This window comes from Lolium perenne, chromosome 1 (genome assembly GCF_019359855.2).
Source record: "Lolium perenne isolate Kyuss_39 chromosome 1, Kyuss_2.0, whole genome shotgun sequence".
Taxonomy (NCBI): domain Eukaryota; kingdom Viridiplantae; phylum Streptophyta; class Magnoliopsida; order Poales; family Poaceae; genus Lolium; species Lolium perenne.
The window spans coordinates 140,555,451-140,578,161 of record NC_067244.2 but is presented as its reverse complement, the minus strand read 5'-3'; the positions used below and the strand labels follow the sequence as shown (position 1 = coordinate 140,578,161).

Sequence of the window (22,711 nt, the reverse complement as noted above, 5' to 3'; positions counted from 1 at the left end):
GGACCGAGCTGCATCGTCTAGCCGGGACGATTCCCCGCCGCCGGGCAGCGAGGAGGAATGGGATGCCGACGAGGAGGAGGACGAAGAGGCCGAGGAGCAGGCCGAGGAAGAGGCTGAGGAGGAGGAGGAAGAGGCTGAGCACGCGGCGGCCCGGGCGAAGGCGAAGGCGCAGCCGGCGAGCACCTTCGACGACGAGGAGGACACAACTTCCTCCGACACGTCGAAGGACACCGGCTCTTCAGAGGAGGTGACGAGCCGGAAGCGTCACCGTCAGGACGATGATGCGGGGCCATCTAGGAAGAAGAAGTAGTTTAATTTTGTTTCAAAGTTTTTATATGTATGTTTTATGTTTTTTCGAAGTTTTATACGTAATTTGTCTATGTTACACCACTTAGTTTATTCAAAGCTTTCGTTCGAGGGTATTGCCGTAGAACTGCAAATTTTCCCCTAAACGCACGCGTGCCGTATCTCGGGAAGACGATGCGACAACGACGACGATCGGCCTTTGTCACCGACAAGTCGGGGCCACCAGACGGCTCCCGCGCTTTTCCCTCGTACGGAGTCCCCGAGCGCTCCCCGGGGACCCAGGGATGGACTGGGTTCACCGGATGGGTGAAAGGCCTAATTCGGGCGAAAACCAGGATCCGGGGACACGACTGGACCATTTTCGTCCATCCGGATGAAAAAAAGGCGTCTTGGGGGCCTTCCCGGGGAGACGGCTGGAGAAGCTCTTAGAGGTATAGCGGACCATGGCCTCCTCGCTGGAGGGCAGTTTTCTATTTTATCGGTTTTGCTAAATCTCAGGCGACTGAGATTTCCTTACGTCTCAGTCGACCTTAAGAGCCGTTGGATCATTCCTCGAGATTCGTGCAAACTTCACAGACGATCAGAACAAATTATCACGCGGGAGGCCGTGGAGTCGAACTCACGTCCTCTTAAAAAGCAGCGCGACACCGCAACCACTACGACGACCTCTTCAAGTTATATAGAACTATAAATTTCCCCCCAAACGCACGCGTGCCGTATCTCGGGAAGACGATGCGACGACGACGACGATCGGCCTTTGTCGCCGACAAGTCGGGGCCACCAGACGTCTCCCGCGAATTCTTTCGGCCTGACCTCACCGGTTTGCGGCCCTGGAGCTGGAAGAGAGGGTGGCGTTGAGGGAGAGGGTGGCGACGACGTGTTAGCCAATTTCGGGGGCCTACTCTCGGTGGTGGATTCATCCGACCTCACCTCAGCCGCCGCCGCCAGGAGCTGGAAGAGACGGTGTCGTTGATGGTGAGGGCGGCGCCGGAGCTGGGAAGAGAGGATGGCGTAGACGGCGAGGTTTCCGATTTGGGAGGCCAGGTCGCGGCGGACGTGGATTGCTGCGGGAGCTCAAATCCGTCGACCCTGATGCTTTATTCACCGGAGAAAGCAGCCGCCACCGCCGTGGCCGAGGTTTGGAAGCAGAACCCTGCCTCCAACAGCCGTTTTACATCTGGATTCCTGGGCGGCATCGAGTAAGTACTTCCTTTCTCACATCTTTTGTTCTTTATGTCAGACATAGTGTGTAACCGATTTGTGCTAGGAAAAATAGAGAATTAATTGTTCTTCCTATCAATATTTGTAGTCTGGATGACGAAAATTGGGATGTAAGGTTCAATTTAGATGGACAGGACAATTTAGAACGAAGTTTAGGCCGATCAGACATCACATATCTGAATTTGTTAGCTCTAATTGAGTTAGAGGGGTATGGAATCAATGACTGCATGTATTTTGTGAAAGAAAAGGACATAGGGGTTGCTGGAATGGAAGTACTGGATGGAATGAGTAAGGTGGAGCAGATGATTGAGCTATATGAGGAGGAGATGTGCATAAATATCAGTGTTATTAAGAGAGGTAGCTCATTGCCAGTAAACATCAACAAACCAGCAGTAGAAGAGCAAATTCCTATATCAGAAATAGGTTACCATGTTGTTTACACAGTGGATGATGATGGTGTGGTTTTACCTAGCCAGGAAGAAATTGTTCAGTGCACTAATGATTCAGCTATGCTTTACCTGTGCACCCAACAGAGCAATATTGATGACAAAGGCAAGCAGAATGTTGATGAGCAAAGAGAAATTGTAGCAGGTTGTACAGATGATGAGGAAGAATAAATTGCAGAAGGCTGTTCAGATGATGAGCAAGAAGAAATTGCAGAAGACAGGTAAGAGTCTTCAGATGATGAGCAAGATGGAGATTTCATGGAAGAGGATGAAGTTGAGACAGAATATGATGAAGAAACTGAGCTCAATGAGAAACTTATTGATTTGAAGAAGAGAAAGAGAGGTGGAACCAAGGAGTTATGTGAGGATGAGGAACCTGAAGATATATTCTGTGATTCAGATAACTCTGATGATGAAACTGACTGTGAGGTTTTGCAAGAGACAGTTGCAGTAACCAAAAAGAAATTGCCAGTGAGGAAAGGACCTACCACCAGATCACATAGCAGCCAATTAGAGCACAACACTAGCAGATTGGCTGCCATCTGATGATGAAGGGAAAGATGGTGATTTAGACCCAGAGGATGATGATGGCTTTGATACAATGTCCTGGGCTCTGCCAAAGGGAAGAAAGAGCAGGGCCAAGAAGATGGACCCTAGGGTCTGGTATGATGAGAGTAGATTGCACCCAGAACAAGGCTTATGCATGAAGATGTGTTTCCAAGATGTGTACCAGTTCAGAAGAGCACTGCAAACCCTGGATATTGCACATCTTAGAAACTTCGGGTACCACAGGAATTGCAAAGACAGAGTGATGGCAGTGTGCTCTACAGAAGGTTGTCCTTTTTACATGATTGGGTCAGTCATTAAACATGAAAAAACCTTCTGTCTGAGAAAGTGTCACCTTGAACACACTTGTGGCACATCAGGTGAGCACTGCAAAGTTACAGGAAAATGGGTTGCAAAGGTATGTGAGTCTAGCATCAAAATTGATCCTAGGACTGGGGTTGAGGCAGTGATTGAGACAACAAAAGAAAAATATGGTGTAGATGTCAAGAAGATGATGGCATACAGAGCAAAGAAGAAAGCTTTGCAAGTTGTTCTAGGAGATTAGATTGAGCAGTACATGAGGCTGAGAGATTATCTGCAGACAGTTATAGATACAAATCCTAGCTCCAGATGCATTGTGACAACAAAAATGCTTCTGGAGCATCCTAGTAAGAACCCTAGATTTCATGGGTTGTTCTACTGTCTTGGTGCATCCATTGAAGGGTTTCTTAAAGGGTGCAGACCATTCTTTGGTGAGTTGCATGGTAGCTTTATACAAATATGCTGCAAAGGTTATAAATTCCATATTTTCTTACATTATTCTATTGTTCTGCAAGGTTAGATGGTTGCTTTTTCAACCTTAGCACTGGACAACAAATTCTGTGTGCTACTGGAAGGGATGGGAACAACAACCTATTCCCTATTGCTTTTGGTTTGGTTGACAAGGAGGAGACAACATCATGGTCTTGGTTTCTAACACAGCTCAAATATGCACTTGGTGGTGAGGCAGGGTGTAAGAGCAAACTTTAAACCCCAAGTTTTGTGTGTTTGATGACAACACTTGAGTAATCTCACCGTGTGTCTTGAGTATCATTGTTAGATTTGCAAGAGCACGGTGACCTCGCTGGACTCGTCAAGATCGGAAGACTGAAGCGTAGTTGATAGGTTTTCTGGTTTTGTGTGTGTTTAGAGAGGTGACATGGATGGAGAGAAAAAGGGGAGAAAACCAGTTTTAGCCAGGCCGGTACTACCGGTACCTGTAGCGGTAGTACCGTTACCCCTATAGGTACCGCCCACGGTACCGCTCTGAGTTCTGAGCTGAAGTGTCCCACAGTACGAGTTGTGGTACCCCTGCACTACCTGGAGCGGTAGTACCGCTCACGAGCGGTAGTACCGCTCACGGTACCGCCTAGGTACCGTAAACTAGTTACGGAAGTACCGCTCTGGTACCGCTCCGGTACCGCTTTGGATCCAGTAAGGTTTGGACCCCATTGCGGTACCTCGAGCGGTAGTACCGCTCTGCGTCCATTGACCAGATCTGGGGAAATTCGAACTCAGACCGGTAGTACCGCTTCCCAGAAGCGGTAGTACCGCTTAGGCAAAAAACTGGACATAACGGTTGGATTTGGAGGAGCCTATTTAAGGGCTCCTTCTTCCCCAACACGATTTTATCTCTTCCCTCTCTCTCTCCTCCATTGTTGCTGAGCTTAATCCTTGAGGATATCCTTCACCATCCAACCAATCTTGCCCAAACTTTGAGGATTGGTGGAGGAGACCCCGATCTATAGTTCTACCAAGAGAGATTTCACCAATACTAGCTATTCCTTAGTGGATCTTGGTGGTAGGGTTCCTTTAGTGGAGCATTGGAGAAGAGTTCCTTTAGTGGAGCATTGGAAGGGTTCCTTTGGTGGAGCATTGGAAGGGTTCCTTTGGTGGAGCATTGGAAGGGTTCCTATGGTGGAGCATTGGAGAAGGGTTCCTATGGTGGAGCATTGGAGATGTGCAGCTATGGAGTCTAGCTTGGTGATGTACTAGCTCCATAGGGTGTTGGGAGCATCCTTGTGTGTGGAGCTCGCCCCAACCTTGTGAAGGAATCACCGCCTCGACCGGTGCCTTAGTGGAAGAGGGAGAGCACCTTCGTGGAGCTCTCTCGAGGAAGAAGGTGAGGCCTTCCTTCGTGGTGTGGCCGTCTAGTCTCTTGTGTGAGACTAGCACCTCCTCAACGTAGACCTACTTCCTATTGTGGAAGGAACTGCGGGAAACAAACCTCGACTCGCCTCGTGCCCCCGGTTGTCTCGCTCCTTCCTCTCGTTATCTTGTTGATTCCTTTACTTGTTGCACTTGTCCGATATTCATTGTAGGATCACCCCAATTGCAAAATTTCTCACCTTTACCTTCCGTTGCATAAAAATTGAAAAAGACTAAAACTTGCCGTAGCGCCATTCACCCCCCTCTTGTTCGCTACGATCCATTCAAGTGGTATCAGAGCAAGGTTTTCTTGCTCGGGCTTTACCGCCTAAGAAATGGCCGAACAAGAGGCGGATAAGAATGGATCACCTGCCCTTGTGCCACCCGCTCCATCATCGCCCATCGATTCCACGATGGCTACGTTGGATGACCTCAAGAAATTGGAGTCATCCATCGTTGCCCAAATGAAGGCAATGATGATGGAGTTGGTTACACAACAACCAAACCCTCCACCAAAAGCAAGTGCCGAGGATCCGCCACCAAAAGCTAACCCCCTTCCTTCTTGTTGATTTTGTCACGCAAGTGACAAAATATCCACAAAAGGAAGGGCTTGGGGATACCGGCACTTCATCAAAAGGGAAGGAGGATGAGACACCGGTTGCGGAACGTCTAGGGGGTTATCATGCGGTGCCACCACCAAATGATTACACCATAAACGTTCCAATACCTATGCCGCATATCTTGTCGCATGGTTCACCACCGTTACTTGAGTCGAACAACTTTGAGAATTGGCAATTCTTAATGCGTTCTCATGTGCGCAGTGCTTCTACCGAGCTTTGGCGTATCATCGAGGAGGGCTATTCACCACGAGATCCAAAGAGCTTGACAAGAAGAGATGTGGTGGATGACCAACTCAACGCCACCGCCATCAACATGATTCACATGGCCATCACGCCCAAGGACCGTGCTCATATCCGCTCGCTCAAGACCGCCAAGGAAGCATGGGATAAACTTGAGAAGCTCTTCCTTGGAAATGCAAGCATCCAAAGCTCTCGTTTTGATGAAGTGAACAACATGGTCGACAACTTCGTCATGATTGAAGGAGAGTCCCCCGAAGAAATGTATCGGCGCCTCATCGCTCTTACCGTACAAATGCAAGATCTTGGAGCAATGTTTGTGGATGACCATTGGATCAAGCGCAAGTTCTACAACGCTCTCCTCCCTTATGAGGAAGTGAAGTTGACGGCCATCCGCCAAAACGCCTCCTTCCGTGCTATGACATCCGATGAAGTTCTTAGCGAAGTCATCGCTTTGGACATCTCCAATAAGAATGCGGAGGATCTTGTTGCTCGCGCCCACAACTCCCGCAAGCCCAACCTTGCATTGAAGATGAAGGTACATGAAGCTAGTGAAAGCGATGAGGATCCCGTTGAGTGGGGACCGGATGATCTCAAGATCAACTATCATGAGCACATGGCTCTCGCCGCCAAGAAATTTTGGGATGGAAACATGTCCCGAAGCACAAGACCAAGAAGATCACGTGATTCTCCAAGAAGTTTCTCCAAGAGCCCAAGGGAGGGGCAAAGGGGAAGAACATGCTACAATTGCGGCGACAAGAATCATTTTGTCGCGGATTGTATGTTTGAGAGAAGAGAAGATCATGGTGGAAGGCTTATCCGCAAGGATAAGTTCAAGTCACTCTCCAAAGGATTCTCCAAGTTCTCCCCAAAGTCCGATGACGACAAGGTCTCCTCCAACAAGAAGCCTAGAGCCTTCATCATTCGAGAAGAGTACTCCTCCGATGAAGATGGAGAACATGAAGACAAGCGATCCAACAAGGAAGGAGAGGGAGTGGCCGCCATTGCCATTTCCACTCCCTCTATCTCCCTCTTCGACTCTCCTAATGAGAACCTCGTCACCAACAATGATCGTTGCCTTATGGCAAAGGTATCCACGGAGGTAAAATCCCCTTCCAAACCATCATCTTCAACTAATGCCTTATATATTGATGATGCCACTAGTCTCACCGTTAAACGTGAGATTATGGGTTTGGATTCTTTGGATTCTTTTCTCACTAACATGAAAGGGTATACCAAGACTCATGTTGGGGCTCTCTTAGCCCAACTTGGTGCGGCACAAGATCTTATTGAGGAGAGGGAGATGTTGGAAAGGGAAGCGGCGAATGAGATTGCCAATCTCAAAGAGGAGCTTGATGATGAACGAAATCTTCGCATGTCTCTTGAAGCTAGCGTCATCGTCCTTGAAGACACCACAGAAGCTATTGTTTCTCGACTCACCAAGGATCGAGACCATGCTCTTGAGTTGATTGGTGAGCTCAAAAAGAAGATGCTCTCTCTTGAGGAAGCTAACAAAGAGAAAGATGATGAAGACCCCAATCCTTGTCATGATGAGCTTGTTGATCAAGTTACCTCCTTGAGGAGGCACAATGCTCTTCTCTTGGAAGTCAATGCTCTTCAAGAATAAGCCTTGGATGAATATTACCGCTTGTTCAAAGAGAAGACCTCATGTTGCAACCATGAAGAAGAAATTGCAGCTCTTGAGATCACCAAGGCCAAGCTATTGAGTTTGAGAAACAAGCAAGAAGAGTCTTTGGTGGAATGTCTCCGCATGAGCAAGGAGAAGGACACATGTTGTGATCATGAGGAGAAAATAGCCGCCTTGAAGAGAAGGGAAGCCAAGCTCATGGAGGTCAATTCCATGCAAGAGGAAACATTGAAGGAGTACTTTCCTTTGAGCAAGGACCGTGCATGTTGCACTCATGAATGTGACATTACCAAGATGGAGAATGACAAGCGCATGCTCATGAAGATGAACACTCTCCAAGAAGAAGCTTTGATGGAACACTTCCGGGTGAACAAGGCAAAGGAAGTCCAAGTGTTTGATATTTGCCATCCTCACCCGGAGCATGAAGATGAAGTCAATCGTTTGAAGGCCAAAGTTGATAGACTCCAAGTTCAAGCCAAGTACTTGGAAGGAATCATTGAAGCTAAAGATGGAGCCAAAGAGGGCTCGTGCAATGAAGGAGGAGTGGCTACCAAGCCAAAGAGGAAGAGGAAGAAGAGGACCAAGAAGAAGAAGAACAAGGAGAACATGGAGACCAACCTTGAAGAGAGCAATGCTAGCTCAAGAAGGGATGGAGTACCCAACTCCGCCTCGACGGGTTTCGTCGGCTCTAACAACCCTTCTCATGTTCTTTTTGTTGATTACTATGGACATATTCGTGCTCGCTTTATTGGTCCTCAAAAGGACAATGTTGATTGGACTATTTGGGTTCCCAAACCCCTTGTTACTAACATGCTAGGACCCATTGAAAAATGGGTACCTAAATCCAAGACTTGATTCCTTGTAGGACTATGCTTCCGGTGGCGCTAAATGGGTGGTTGATAGTGGAGCCACAAGTCATATGACCGGAAGCAAGGATATTGTTGTCGACCTCAAGCCTTCTCTCTCTACCGTATCATATGGCGACAACACGTGCTCTAAGGTATTGGGTCTTGGCAAGGTGGTGGTAACACCCGACATCTCACTTGTGAATGTCCTCCTTGTCGAGACCCTTGGTTACAACTTACTCTCCGTTCATCAAATTGCTCGTATGGGTCTATGCACATTCTTTGATAAACATATGGTGGTCCTCTTGTGGAGCAAGACACTCAATGTAGCTTTTGTTGGATATGTAGAGAACGGTTTGTATGTTGTCGATATCTCCGGAAAGACAACGTCTTCCGCTCTTTGCCTATTCGCCAAAGGTGACAAGGGTTGGTTATGGCATCGCCGACTAGCCCATGTCAACATGAGGACTTTGCAAAGTCTCCACAAGGGTGGCCACATTCTCGGACTAAAAGAAGATGTCTCTTTTTGCAAGGATCGTGTTTGTAGGGCTTGCGTACAAGGAAAAATGCATGGAGCTCCTCACAAGGCCAAGACTATCATCTCTACCACAAGATGCTTGGAGCTCCTACATGTTGATCTCTTTGGTCCACCATCTCATGAAAGTCTTGGAGGAAATAAGTATTGCCTCGTCATCGTTGATGACTATTCACGCTATTGTTGGGTATTCTTGTTCAAGTACAAGAGTGAGACTCAACGGACCATGATGGAGTTTGCCAACCAAGTTTAACGCAAGTACGAAAACAAGATCCTTGCAATAAGGAGCGACAATGGAACGGAGTTCAAGAACTACACCTTGGATGACTTCCTCGGCGAAGAAGGAATCCAACACCAATACTCCACGCCATATACTCCCCAACAAAATGGGATCGCCGAAAGGAAGAATCGAACATCGATCGAAGCCGCTCGAACCATGATGATTGAATACAAGTCTAACTACAATTTTTGGGCGGAAGCTATCTCTACCGCATGCCACGCTACTAATCGCCTCTACTTTCGCAAAGGTCTTGGGAAGACACCTATTTAAGGGCTCATTCTTCCCCAACACGATTTTATCTCTTCCCTCTCTCTCTCTCTCCTCCATTGTTGCTGAGCTTAATCCCTGAGGATCTCCTTCACCATCCAACCAATCTTGCCCAAACTTTGAGGATTGGTGGAGGAGACCCCGATCTATAGTTCTACCAAGAGATATTTCACCAATACTAGCTATTCCTTAGTGGATCTTGGTGGTAGGGTTCCTTTAGTGGAGCATTGGAGAAGAGTTCTTTTAGTGGAGCATTGGAAGGGTTCCTTTGGTGGATCATTGGAAGGGTTCCTTTGGTGGAGCATCGGAAGGGTTCCTATGGTGGAGCATTGGAGAAGGGTTCCTATGGTAGAGCATTGGAGATGTGCAGCTATGGAGTCTAGCTTGGTGATGTACTAGCTCCATAGGGTGTTGGGAGCATCCTTGTGTGTGGAGCTAGCCCCAACCTTGTGAAGGAATCACCGCCTCGACCGGTGCCTTAGTGGAAGAGGGAGAGCAACTTCGTGGAGCTCTCTCGAGGAAGAAGGTGAGGCCTTCCTTCGTGGTGTGGCCGTCTAGTCTCTTGTGTGAGACTAGCACCTCCTCAACGCAGACGTACTTCCTATTGTGGAAGGAACTGCGGGAAACAAACCTTGACTCACCTCGCGCCCCCGGTTGTCTCGCTCCTTACTCTCGTTATCTTGTTGATTCCTTTACTTGTTGCACTTGTCCGATATTCATTGTAGGATCACCCCTATTGCAAAAGTTCTCACCTTTACCTTCCGTTGCATAAAAATTGAAAAAGACTAAAACTTGCCGTAGCGCCATTCACCCCCCCTCTTGTTCGCTACAATCCATTCACAGGGAAATTTGGATACTACACCATTATCTCAGATAGGCAGTGATACGTCTCCGACGTATCGATAATTTCTTATGTTCCATGCTTGTTTTATGACAATACCTACATGTTTTGTTCACACTTTATATTGTTTTTATGCGTTTTCCGGAACTAACCTATTGACGAGATGCCGAAGTGCCAGTTCCTGTTTTCTGCTGTTTTTGGTTTCAGAAATCCTAGTAAGGAAATATTCTCGGAATTGGACGAAATCAACGCCCAAGATCTTAAAATCCCAGGAAGCTTCCAGAACACCCGAGAGCCACCAGAGGGGAGCCCTAGGGGCCCCACACACCAGGCTGGCGCGGCCAGAGGGGGGGCCGCGCCCCCCTACTGTGTCGTCGCCTCGTCAGCCCTCCGACTCCGCCTCTTCGCCTATATAAAGGTCCCTGACCTAAATCTTCGATACGGAAAAGCCACGGTACGAGAAACCTTCCAGAGCCGCCGCCATCGCGAAGCCAAGATCTGGGGGACAGGAGTCTCTGTTCCAGCACGCCGCCGGGACGGGGAAGTGCCCCCGGAAGGCTCCTCCATCGACACCACCGCCATCTTCATCACCGCTGCTGTCTCCCATGAGGAGGGAGCAGTTCTCCATCGAGGCTAAGGGCTGTACCGGTAGCTATGTGGTTCATCTCTCTCCCTATGTACTTCAATACAATAATCTCATGAGCTGCCTTACATGATTGAGATTCATATGATGATGCTTGTAATCTAGATGTCATTATGCTAGTCAAGTGGATTTTACTTATGTGATCTCCGGAGACTCCTTGTCCCACGTGTGGAAAGGTGACAGTGTGTGCACCGTGTGGGTCTCTTAGGCTATATTTCACAGAATACTTATTCACTGTTATGAATAGCATAGTGAAGTGCTTATTTATATCCCTTTATGATTGCAATGTGCTTTGTATCACTATTAATCTATGTGCTACTCTAGTGATGTTATTAAAGTACTCTATTCCTCCTGCACGGTGTAATGGTGACAGTGTGTGCATCGTGTAGTACTTGGCGTAGGTTATGATTGTAATCTCTTGTAGATTATGAAGTTAACTATTGCTATGATAGTATTGATGTGATCTATGCCTCCTTTCATAGTGTGAAGGTGACAGTGTGCATGCTATGTTAGTACTTGGTTTAGTTGTGTTGATCTATCGTGCACTCTAAGGTTATTTAAACATGAATATCGAATATTGTGGAGCTTGTTAACTCCGGCATTGAGGGTTCGTGTAATCCTACACAATTAGTGGTGTTCATCATCCAACAAGAGAGTGTAGAGTATAGCATTTATCTATTCTGTTATGTGATCAATGTTGAGAGTGTCCACTAGTGAAAGTATAATCCCTAGGCCTTGTTCCCAAATACTGAAATCATCGTCTGTTTACTGTTTTACTGCATTTGTACTGCCTGCAATATTTCCACCATCAACCACACGCCAGTTGTAGCATCAAGCTATTTTATGGTGCCGTTACTACTGCTCATATACATTCATACCACCTGTATTTCACTATCTCTTCGCCGAACTAGTGCACCTATACATCTGACAAGTGTATTAGGTGTGTTGGGGACACAAGAGACTTCTTGCTTTGTGGTTGTAGGGTTGCATGAGAGGGATATCTTTGACCTCTTCCTCCCTGAGTTCGATAAACCTTGGGTGATCCACTTAAGGGAAACTTGCTGCCGTTCTACAAACCTCTGCTCTTGGAGGCCCAACACTGTCTACAAGAATAGAAGCACCCGTAGACATCAAGCACTTTTCTGGCGCCATTGCCGGGGAGGAAAGGTAAAAGGTACTCACACTCCGGATCTCGGCTACTAAGCTATTTTCTGGCGCCGTTGTAAGTACTCGAAGCTATTTCCTTTAGATCCTGCAATTGCATCTTTTTGTTTCTTGTTTTACACTAGTTTGGCATAATGGAAAGCAACATGGATCTTTTTATTCTTTTTCCTGAGTTAAGACATGGATGGTTTGATGCGAAAATTAAAAAACCCATGGAACATATTAGTATGAACACTTTGAACACCATTGTTGCTAATGATATGGAAAATTCTAAGCTTGGGGAAGCTGGCTTTGATGAGCATGATATTTTTAATCCCCCAAGCATTGAGGAGAAAATTTACTTTGATGATACTTTACCTCCTATTTATGATGATTATAATGATAGTAGCCTTTTGGTGCCACCTACTATGGAGAGTACATTTTATGATGATTATACTATGCCTCCTACACTTGATGAGAATAATAATGATAGCTACTTTGTTGAATTTGCTCCCACTACAACTAATAAAATTGACTATGCTTATGTTGGGAGTAGTAATAATTTTATGCATGAGACTCATGATAAGAATGCTTTATGTGATAGTTATATTGTTGAGTTTGCTCATGATGCCACTGGACATTATTATGAGAGAGGAAAATATGGTTGTAGAAATTTTCATGTTACTAAAACACCTCTCTATGTGCTGAAATTTTTGAAGCTACACTTGTTGTATCTTCCTATGCTTGTTACTTTGCTCTTCATGAACTTGTTTATTTACAAGATTCCTTTTCATAGGAAGAATGTTAGGCTTAAATTTGTTTTGAATTTGCTTCTTGATGCTCTCTTTTGCTTCAAATACTATTTCTTGCGAGTGCATCATTAAAACTGATGAGCCCATCTTAATGGCTATAAAGAAAGAACTTCTTGGGAGATAACCCATGTGTTTATTTTACTATAGTACTTTGTTTTATATTTGATTCTTGGAAGTTGTTACTACTGTAGCAACCTCTCCTTATCTTTATTTTATTGCATTGTTGTGCCAAGTAAAGTCTTTGATAGTAAGGTTCATACTAGATTTGGATTACTGCGCAGAAACAGATTTCTTGCTGTCACGAATCTGGGCCTAATTCTCTGTAGGTAACTCAGAAAATTATGCCAAATTACGTGAGTGATCCTCAGATATGTACGCAACTTTCATTCAATTTTAGCATTTTCATTTGAGCAAGTATGGTGCCTCAATAAAATTCGTCTTTACGGACTGTTCTGTTTTGACAGATTCTGCCTTTTATTTCGCATTGCCTGTTTTGCTATGCTTGATGGATTTTTCTATTCCATTAACTTTCAGTAGCTTTGTGCAATGTCCAGAAGTGTTAAGAATGATTGTGTTACCTCTGAACATGTGAATTTTTGATTATGCACTAACCCTTTAATGAGTTTGTTTCGAGTTTGGTGTGGAGGAAATTTTCAAGGGTCAAGAGAGAAGGATGATATACTATGATCAAGAAGAGTGAAAAGTCTAAGCTTGGGAATGCCCCGGTGGTTCATCCCTGCATATTTCAAGAAGACTCAAGCATCTAAGCTTGGGGATTCCCAAGGCGTCCCCTTCTTCATCGACAAATTATCAGGTCACTTCTCTTGAAACTATATTTTTATTCGGTCACATCCTATGTACTTTACTTGGAGCGTCTGTTTGTTTTTGTTTTTATTTTTGTTTGAATAAATGCTTGTGTGGGAGAGAGACACGCTCCGCTGGTTCATATGAACACATGCGTTCTTAGCTTTTAATTTTCATGGCAAATGTTGAAACTGCTTCGTTAATTGTTATATGGTTGGAAACGGGAAATGCTACATGTAGTAATTGGTAGAATGTCTTGAATAATGTGATACTTGGCAATTGTTGTGCTCATGTTTAAGCTCTTGCATCATATACTTTGCACCTATTAATGAAGAAATACATAGAGCTTGCTAAAATTTGGTTTGCATGATTGGTCTCTCTAGAGTCTAGATATTTTCTGGTAAAGGTGTTTGAACAACAAGGAAGACAATGTATAGTCTTATAATGCTTGCAATATGTTCTTATGTGAGTCTTGCTGTACTAGTTCATACTTGTGTTTGTTTCAAATAACCTTGCTATCTTAAGCCTTGTATCGAGAAGGAATACTTCTCATGCATCCAAAATCCTTGAGCCAAACACTATGCCATTTGTGTCCACCATACCTACCTACTACATGGTATTTATCCGCCATTCCAAAGTAAATTGCTTGAGTGCTACCTTTAAATTTCTATCCTTTATCTTTGCAATATATAGCTCATGGGACAAATAGCCTAAAAACTATTGTGGTATTGAACATGTACTTATGCATTTTATTTCTTATAAGTTGCTTGTTGAGCGATAACCATGTTCCCGGGGACGCCATCAACTACTCTTTGTTGAATATCATGTGAGTTGCTATGCATGTCCGTCTTGTCTGAAGTAAGGGCGATTTACCATGAGTTGAATGGTTTGAGCATGCATACTGTTAGAGAAGAACATTGGGCCGCTAACTAAAGCCATGATCCATGGTGGAAGTTTCAGTTTTGGACAAATATCCTCAATCTCATATGAGAAAATTAATTGTTATTGAATGCTTAAGCATTAAAGAGGAGTCCATTATCTGTTGTCTATGTTGTCCCGGTATGGATGTCTAAGTTGAGAATAATCAAAAGCGAGAAATCCAATGCGAGCTTTCTCCTTAGACCTTTGTACAGGCGGCATAGAGGTACCCCTTTGTGATACTTGGTTAAAACATATGTATTGCGATGATAATCCAGGTAATCCGAGCTAATTAGGACAAGGTGCGGGCACTATTAGTATACTATGCATGAGGCTTGCAACTTGTAGGATATAATTTACATGATACATATGCTTTATTACTACCGTTGACAAAATTGTTTCTTGTTTTCAAAATAAAAGCTCTAGCACAAACATAGCAATCAATGCTTCCCTCTGCGAAGGGCCATTCTTCTACTTTTATGTTGAGTCAGTTTACCTATTTCCTCCCATCTCAAAAAGCAAACACTTGTGTTAACTGTGCATTGATTCTTACATACTTGCGTATTTGCATTCATCATATTACTTTATGTTGACAATATCCATGAGATATACATGTTGAAAGTTGAAAGCAACCGCTGAAACTTAATCTTCCTTTGTGTTGCTTCAATGCCTTTACTATGAATTTATTGCTTTATGAGTTAACTCTTATGCAAGACTTATTGATGCTTGTCTGGAAAGTACTATTCATGAAAAGTCTTTGCTATATGATTCAATTGTTTACTCATTGCATTACCATTGTCTTGAATCACTGCATTCATCTCATATACTTTACAATAGTTTGATCAAGATTATGTTGGTAGCATGTCACTTCAGAAATTATCTTTTATCGTTTACCTACTCGAGGACGAGTAGGAACTAAGCTTGGGGATGATGATACGTCTCCGACGTATCGATAATTTCTTATGTTCCATGCTTGTTTTATCACAATACCTACATGTTTTGTTCACACTTTATATCGTTTTTATGCGTTTTCCGGAACTAACCTATTGACGAGATGCCGAAGTGCCAGTTCCTGTTTTCTGCTGTTTTTGGTTTCAGAAATCCTATAAGGAAATATTCTCGGAATTGGACGAAATCAACGCCCAAGATCTTAAAATCCCACGAAGCTTCCAGAACACCCGAGAGCCACCAGAGGGGAGCCCTGGGGGGCCCACACACCAGGTTGGCGCGGCCAGAGGGGGGCCGCGCCCCCCTACTGTGTCGTCGCCTCGTCAGCCCTCCGACTCCGTGATACGTCTCCGACGTATCGATAATTTCTTATGTTCCATGCCACATTATTGATGTTATCTACATGTTTTATGCACACTTTATGTCATATTCGTGCATTTTCTGGAACTAGCCTATTAACAAGATGCCGAAGTGCCAGTTGCTGTTTTCTGCTGTTTTTGGTTTCAGAAATCCTAGTAATGAAATATTCTCGGAATTGGACGAAATCAACGCCCAGGGTCCTATTTTGCCACGAAGCTTCCAGAAGTCCGAAGAGGAGACGAAGAGGGGCCACGAGGGGGCCACACCCTAGGGCGGCGCGGCCCCCCCCTTGGCCGCGCGGCCCTGTGGTGTGGGGCCCCCGTGCCGCCTCTTGACCTGCCCTTCCGCCTACAAATAGCCTCCGTTGCGAAACCCCCAGTACCGAGAGCCACGATACGGAAAACCTTCCAGAGACGCCGCCGCCGCCGATCCCATCTCGGGGGATCCAGGAGATCACCTCCGGCACCCTGCCGGAGAGGGAATCATCTCCCGGAGGACTCTACGCCGCCATGGTCGCCTCCGGAGTGATGTGTGAGTAGTCTACCCCTGGACTATGGGTCCATAGCAGTAGCTAGATGGTTGTCTTCTCCCCATTGTGCTATCATTGTCGGATCTTGTGAGCTGCCTAACATGATCAAGATCATCTATCTGTAATTCTATATGTTGCGTTTGTTGGGATCCGATGAATAGAGAATACTTGTTATGTTGATTATCAAAGTTATATCTATGTGTTGTTTATGATCTTGCATGCTCTCCGTTACTAGTAGATGATCTGGCCAAGTAGATGCTTGTAACTCCAAGAGGGAGTATTTATGCTCGATAGTGGGTTCATGCCTGCATTGACACCGAGACAAAAGACAGAAAGTTCTAAGGTTGTGTTGTGCTGTTGCCACTAGGGATAAAACATTGATGCTATGTCTAAGGATGTAGTTGTTGATTACATTACGCACCATACTTAATGCAATTGTCTGTTGCTTTGCAACTTAATACTGGAGGGGGTTCGGATGATAACCTGAAGGTGGACTTTTTAGGCATAGATGCAGTTGGATGGCAGTCTATGTACTTTGACGTAATGCCCAATTAAATCTCACTATACTCATCATGATATGTATGTGCATGGTCATTCCCTCTTTATTTGTCAATTGCCCAACTGTAATTTGTTCACCCAACATGCTGTTTATCTTATGGGAGAGACACCTCTAGTGAACTGTGGACCCCGGTCCAATTCTCTTTACTGAAATACAATCTACTGCAATATTGTTCTACTGTTTTCTGCAAACAATCATCTTCCACACAATATGGTTAATCCTTTGTTACAGCAAGCCGGTGAGATTGACAACCTCACTGTTTCGTTGGGGCAAAGTACTTTGGTTGTGTTGTGCAGGTTCCACGTTGGCGCCGGAATCCCTGGTGTTGCGCCGCACTACATCCCGCCGCCATCAACCTTCAACGTGCTTCTTGGCTCCTACTGGTTCGATAACCTTGGTTTCATACTGAGGGAAACTTGCCGCTGTACGCATCACACCTTCCTCTTGGGGTTCCCAACGGACGCGTGTTGAACGCGTATCAAGCAGCTTTTTCTGGCGCCGTTGCCGGGGAGATCAAGACACGCTGCAAGGGGAGTCTCCACTTCTCAATCTCTTTACTTTGTTTTTGTCTTGCTTAGTTTTATTTACTACTTTGTTTGCTGCACTAAATCAAAATACAAAAAAATTAGTTGCTAGTTTTACTTTATTTGCTATCTTGTTTGCTATATCAAAAACACAAAAAAACTAGTTACTTGCATTTACTTTACTTGATTCATCATGTTTCCTTTTAATTTTACCACGAAAGACATACTGGTAGGACGTGGGTCTATAGTTGGGAGAAATAATATAGAAGAATTCTTCAATCATGTTAGTACCATTGAAAATTTTGAAGATAGACACTTGGTAGACCTTGCGCCTACTTATGAAATTGCTGCTACGCCTTTAGTTCGCCTGTTGGAAACTAAATTTGTTAATCTTAATCCTATAATCCAACACATGTTTCTCACACTTGGTGATATGGAAGAAGGGGAAAAGAAAGATTTTGTTTTAGAAACCCTTCTTAGAGAATTTGGTGGTCTAGCAAGAGAAGCTAGAAAGGTCTTTGCTAAATTTAATATGCTTGGTTCGCATACTAATTTTGTTAGTCTCCTTGAAAAGATGGACATGGATAGAATAAGATACACCAATAATATGGATGATGGTGGGGAGATCAAAGCACCAATACCATGTAAACTCCTAGCTATGAATGATGCACTAGAAAATAACTATGCCTGGCTTGTTCCTGAAAATTTGTTTGACGAGAGTAGCACGCCTAAGACCAATGAAAAGGGAGATACTAAAACTTATGTATCTAATATATTATGCCTGGTTGAGAAAGCTCCACACCCCGCTGAGAATACACCACCCTTTGATAATACTTGATACACACTTTCTGCGCCTAGCTGAAAGGCGTTAAAGAAAAGCGCTTATGGGGAACCCATGTTTTTACCTACAGTACTTTGTTTTTATTTTGTGTCTTGGAAGTTGTTTACTACTGTAGCAACCTATCCTTATCTTAGTTTTGTGTTTTGTTGTGCCAAGTTAAGTCGTTGATAGAAAAGTTCATACTAGATTTGGATTACTGCGCAGAAACAGATTTCTTTGCTGTCACGAATCTGGGTCTACCTCCCTGTAGGTAGCTCAGAAAATTAAGCCAATTTACGTGCATGATCCTCAGATATGTACGCAACTTTCATTCAATTTGAGCATTTTCATTTGAGCAAGTCTGGTGCCATTTTAAAATTCGTCAATATGAACTGTTCTGTTTTGGCAGATTCTGCCTTTTATTTCGCATTGCCTCTTTTGCTATGTTGGATGAATTTCTTTGATCCATTAATGTCCAGTAGCTTTATGCAATGTCCAGAAGTGTTAAGAATGATTGTGTCACCTCTGAATATGTTAATTTTTATTGTGCACTAACCCTCTAATGAGTTGTTCTAAGTTTGGTGTGGAGGAAGTTTTCAAGGATCAAGAGAGGAGTATGATGCAACATGATCAAGGAGAGTGAAAGCTCTAAGCTTGGGGATGCCCCGGTGGTTCACCCCTGCATATATCAAGAAGACTCAAGCGTCTAAGCTTGGGGATGCCCAAGGCATCCCCTTCTTCATCGACAACATTATCAGGTTCCTCCCCTGAAACTATATTTTTATTCCATCACATCTTATGTGCTTTTCTTGGAGCGTCGGTTTGTTTTTGTTTTTTGTTTTGTTTGAATAAAATGGATCCTAGCATTCACTTTATGGGAGAGAGACACGCTCCGCTGTAGCATATGGACAAGTATGTCCTTAGTTTCTACTCATAGTATTCATGGCGAAGTTTCTCCTTCGTTAAATTGTTATATGGTTGGAATTGGAAAATGATACATGTAGTAATTGCTATTAATGTCTTGGGTAATGTGATACTTGGCAATTGTTGTGCTCATGATTAAGCTCTTGCATCATATGCTTTGCACCCATTAATGAAGAAATACATAGAGCATGCTAAAATTTGGTTTGCATATTTGGTTTCTCTAAGGTCTAGATAATTTCTAGTATTGAATTTGAACAACAAGGAAGACGGTGTAGAGTCTTATAATGTTTTCAATATGTCTTTTATGTGAGTTTTGCTGCACCGGTTCATCCTTGTGTTTGTTTCAAATAAGCCTTGCTAGCCTAAACCTTGTATCGAGAGGGAATACTTCTCATGCATCCAAAATACTTGAGCCAACCACTATGCCATTTGTGTCCACCATACCTACCTACTACATGGTATTTTCCGCCATTCCAAAGTAAATTGCTTGAGTGCTACCTTTAAAATTCCATCATTCACCTTTGCAATATATAGCTCATGGGACAAATAGCTTAAAAACTATTGTGGTATTGAATATGTAATTATGCACTTTATCTCTTATTAAGTTGCTTGTTGTGCGATAACCATGTTCACTGGGGACGCCATCAACTACTCTTTGTTGAATTTCATGTGAGTTGCTATGCATGTCCGTCTTGTCTGAAGTAAGAGAGATCTACCACCTTATGGTTAAGCATGCATATTGTTAGAGAAGAACATTGGGCCGCTAACTAAAGCCATGATCCATGGTGGAAGTTTCAGTTTTGGACAAATATCCTCAATCTCAAATGAGAAAATTATTAATTGTTGTTACATGCTTATGCATAAAAGAGGAGTCCATTATCTGTTGTCTATGTTGTCCCGGTATGGATGTCTAAGTTGAGAATAATCAATAGCGAGAAATCCAATGCAAGCTTTCTCCTTAGACCTTTGTACAGGCGGCATAGAGGTACCCCTTTGTGACACTTGGTTAAAACATGTGCATTGTGATGATCCGGTAGTCCAAGCTAATTAGGACAAGGTGCGGGCACTATTAGTACACTATGCATGAGGCTTGCAACTTATAAGATATAATTTACATGATACATATGCTTTATTACTACCGTTGACAAAATTGTTTCATGTTTTCAAAATCAAAGCTCTAGCACAAATATAGCAATCGATGCTTTTCCTCTATGGAGGACCATTCTTTTACTTTCATTGTTGAGTCAGTTCACCTATTTCTCTCCACCTCAAGAAGCAAACACTTGTGTGAACTGTGCATTGATTCCTACATACTTGCATATTGCACTTATTATATTACTCTATGTTGACAATTATCCATGAGATATACATGTTACAAGTTGAAAGCAACCGCTGAAACTTAATCTTCCTTTGTGTTGCTTCAATACCTTTACTTTGAATTATTGCTTTATGAGTTAACTCTTATGCAAGACTTATTGATGCTTGTCTTGAAGTGCTATTCATGAAAAGTCTTTGCTATATGATTCACTTGTTTACTCATGTCATATACATTGTTTTGATCGCTGCATTCACTACATATGCTTTACAAATAGTATGATCAAGATTATGATGGCATGTCACTCCAGAAATTATCTGTGTTATCGTTTTACCTGCTCGGGACGAGCAGAACTAAGCTTGGGGATGCTGATACGTCTCCGACATATCGATAATTTCTTATGTTCCATGCCACATTATTGATGTTATCTACATGTTTTATGCACACTTTATGTCATATTCGTGCATTTTCTGGAACTAACCTATTAACAAGATGCCGAAGTGCCAGTTGCTGTTTTCTGCTGTTTTTGATTTCAGAAATCCTAGTAACGAAATATTCTCAGAATTGGACGAAATCAATGCCCAGGGTCCTATTTTGCCACGAAGCTTCCAGAAGTCCGAAGAGGAGACGAAGAGGGGCCACGAGGGGGCCACACCCTAGGGCGGCGCGGCCCCCCCCTTGGTCGCGCGGCCCTGTGGTGTGGGGCCCCCGTGCCGCCTCTTGACCTGCCCTTCCGCCTACAAATAGCCTCCGTTGCGAAACCCCGCATCGAGAGCCACGATACGGAAAACCTTCCGCAGACGCCGCCGCCGCCGATCCCATCTCGGGGATCCAGAGATCACCTCCGGCACCCAGCCGGAGAGGGGAATCATCTCCCGGAGGACTCTACGCCGCCATGGTCGCCTCCGGAGTGATGTGTGAGTAGTCTACCCCTGGACTATGGGTCCATAGCAGTAGCTAGATGGTTGTCTTCTCCCCATTGTGCTATCATTGTCGGATCTTGTGAGCTGCCTAACATGATCAAGATCATCTATCTGTAATTCTATATGTTGCGTTTGTTGGGATCCGATGAATAGAGAATACTTGTTATGTTGATTATCAAAGTTATATCTATGTGTTGTTTATGATCTTGCATGCTCTCCGTTACTAGTAGATGCTCTGGCCAAGTAGATGCTTGTAACTCCAAGAGGGAGTATTTATGCTCGATAGTGGGTTCATGCCTGCATTGACACACGGGACAAAGGAGAAAGTTCTAAGGTTGTGTTGTGCTGTTGCCACTAGGGATAAAACATTAGTGCTATGTTCAAGGATGTAGTTACTAGTTACATTACGCGCAATACTTAATGCAATTGTCTCGTTGTTAGCAACTTAATACCGGAGGGGTTCGGATGATAACTTTGAAGGTGGACTTTTTAGGCATAGATGCAGTTGGATGACGGTCTATGTACTTTGTCGTAATGCCCAATTAAATCTCACTATACTCATCATGATATGTATGTGCATGGTCATGCCCTCTTTATTTGTCAATTGCCCAACTGTAATTTGTTCACCCAACATGCTGTTTATCTTATGGGAGAGACACTTCTAGTGAACTGTGGACCCCGGTCCAATTCTCTTTACTGAAATACAATCTACTGCAATATTGTTCTACTGTTTTCTGCAAACAATCATCTTCCACACAATATGGTTAATCCTTTGTTACAGCAAGCCGGTGAGATTGACAACCTCACTGTTTCGTTGGGGCAAAGTACTTTGGTTGTGTTGTGCAGGTTCCACGTTGGCGCCGGAATCCCTGGTGTTGCGCCGCACTACATCCCGCCGCCATCAACCTTCAACGTGCTTCTTGGCTCCTACTGGTTCGATAACCTTGGTTTCATACTGAGGGAAACTTGCCGCTGTACGCATCACACCTTCCTCTTGGGGTTCCCAACGGACGCGTGTTGAACGCGTATCACTCCGCCTCTTCGCCTATATAAAGGTCCCTGACCTAAATCTTCGATACGGAAAAGCCACGGTACGAGAAACCTTCCAGAGCCGCCGCCATCGCGAAGCCAAGATCTGGGGGACAGGAGTCTCTGTTCCGGCACGCCGCCGGGACGGGGAAGTGCCCCCGGAAGGCTCCTCCATCGACACCACCGCCATCTTCATCACCGCTGCTGTCTCCCATGAGGAGGGAGTAGTTCTCCATCGAGGCTAAGGGCTGTACCGGTAGCTATGTGGTTCATCTCTCTCCCTATGTACTTCAATACAATAATCTCATGAGATGCCTTACATGATTGAGATTGATATGATGATGCTTGTAATCTAGATGTCATTATGCTAGTCAAGTGGATTTTACTTATGTGATCTCCGGAGACTCCTTGTCCCACGTGTGTAAAGGTGACAGTGTGTGCACCGTGTGGGTCTCTGATAACCCACAAGTATAGGGGATCG

At 44.3% G+C, this 22,711-nt stretch overlaps 1 pseudogene; it reads left to right on the top strand.

The window, feature by feature from the left end:
- Window positions 1–2,231: 2,231 nt before the first annotated feature.
- Window positions 2,232–22,711, top strand: part of LOC139833074 (uncharacterized) — a 38,285-nt pseudogene continuing 17,805 nt past the window's right edge.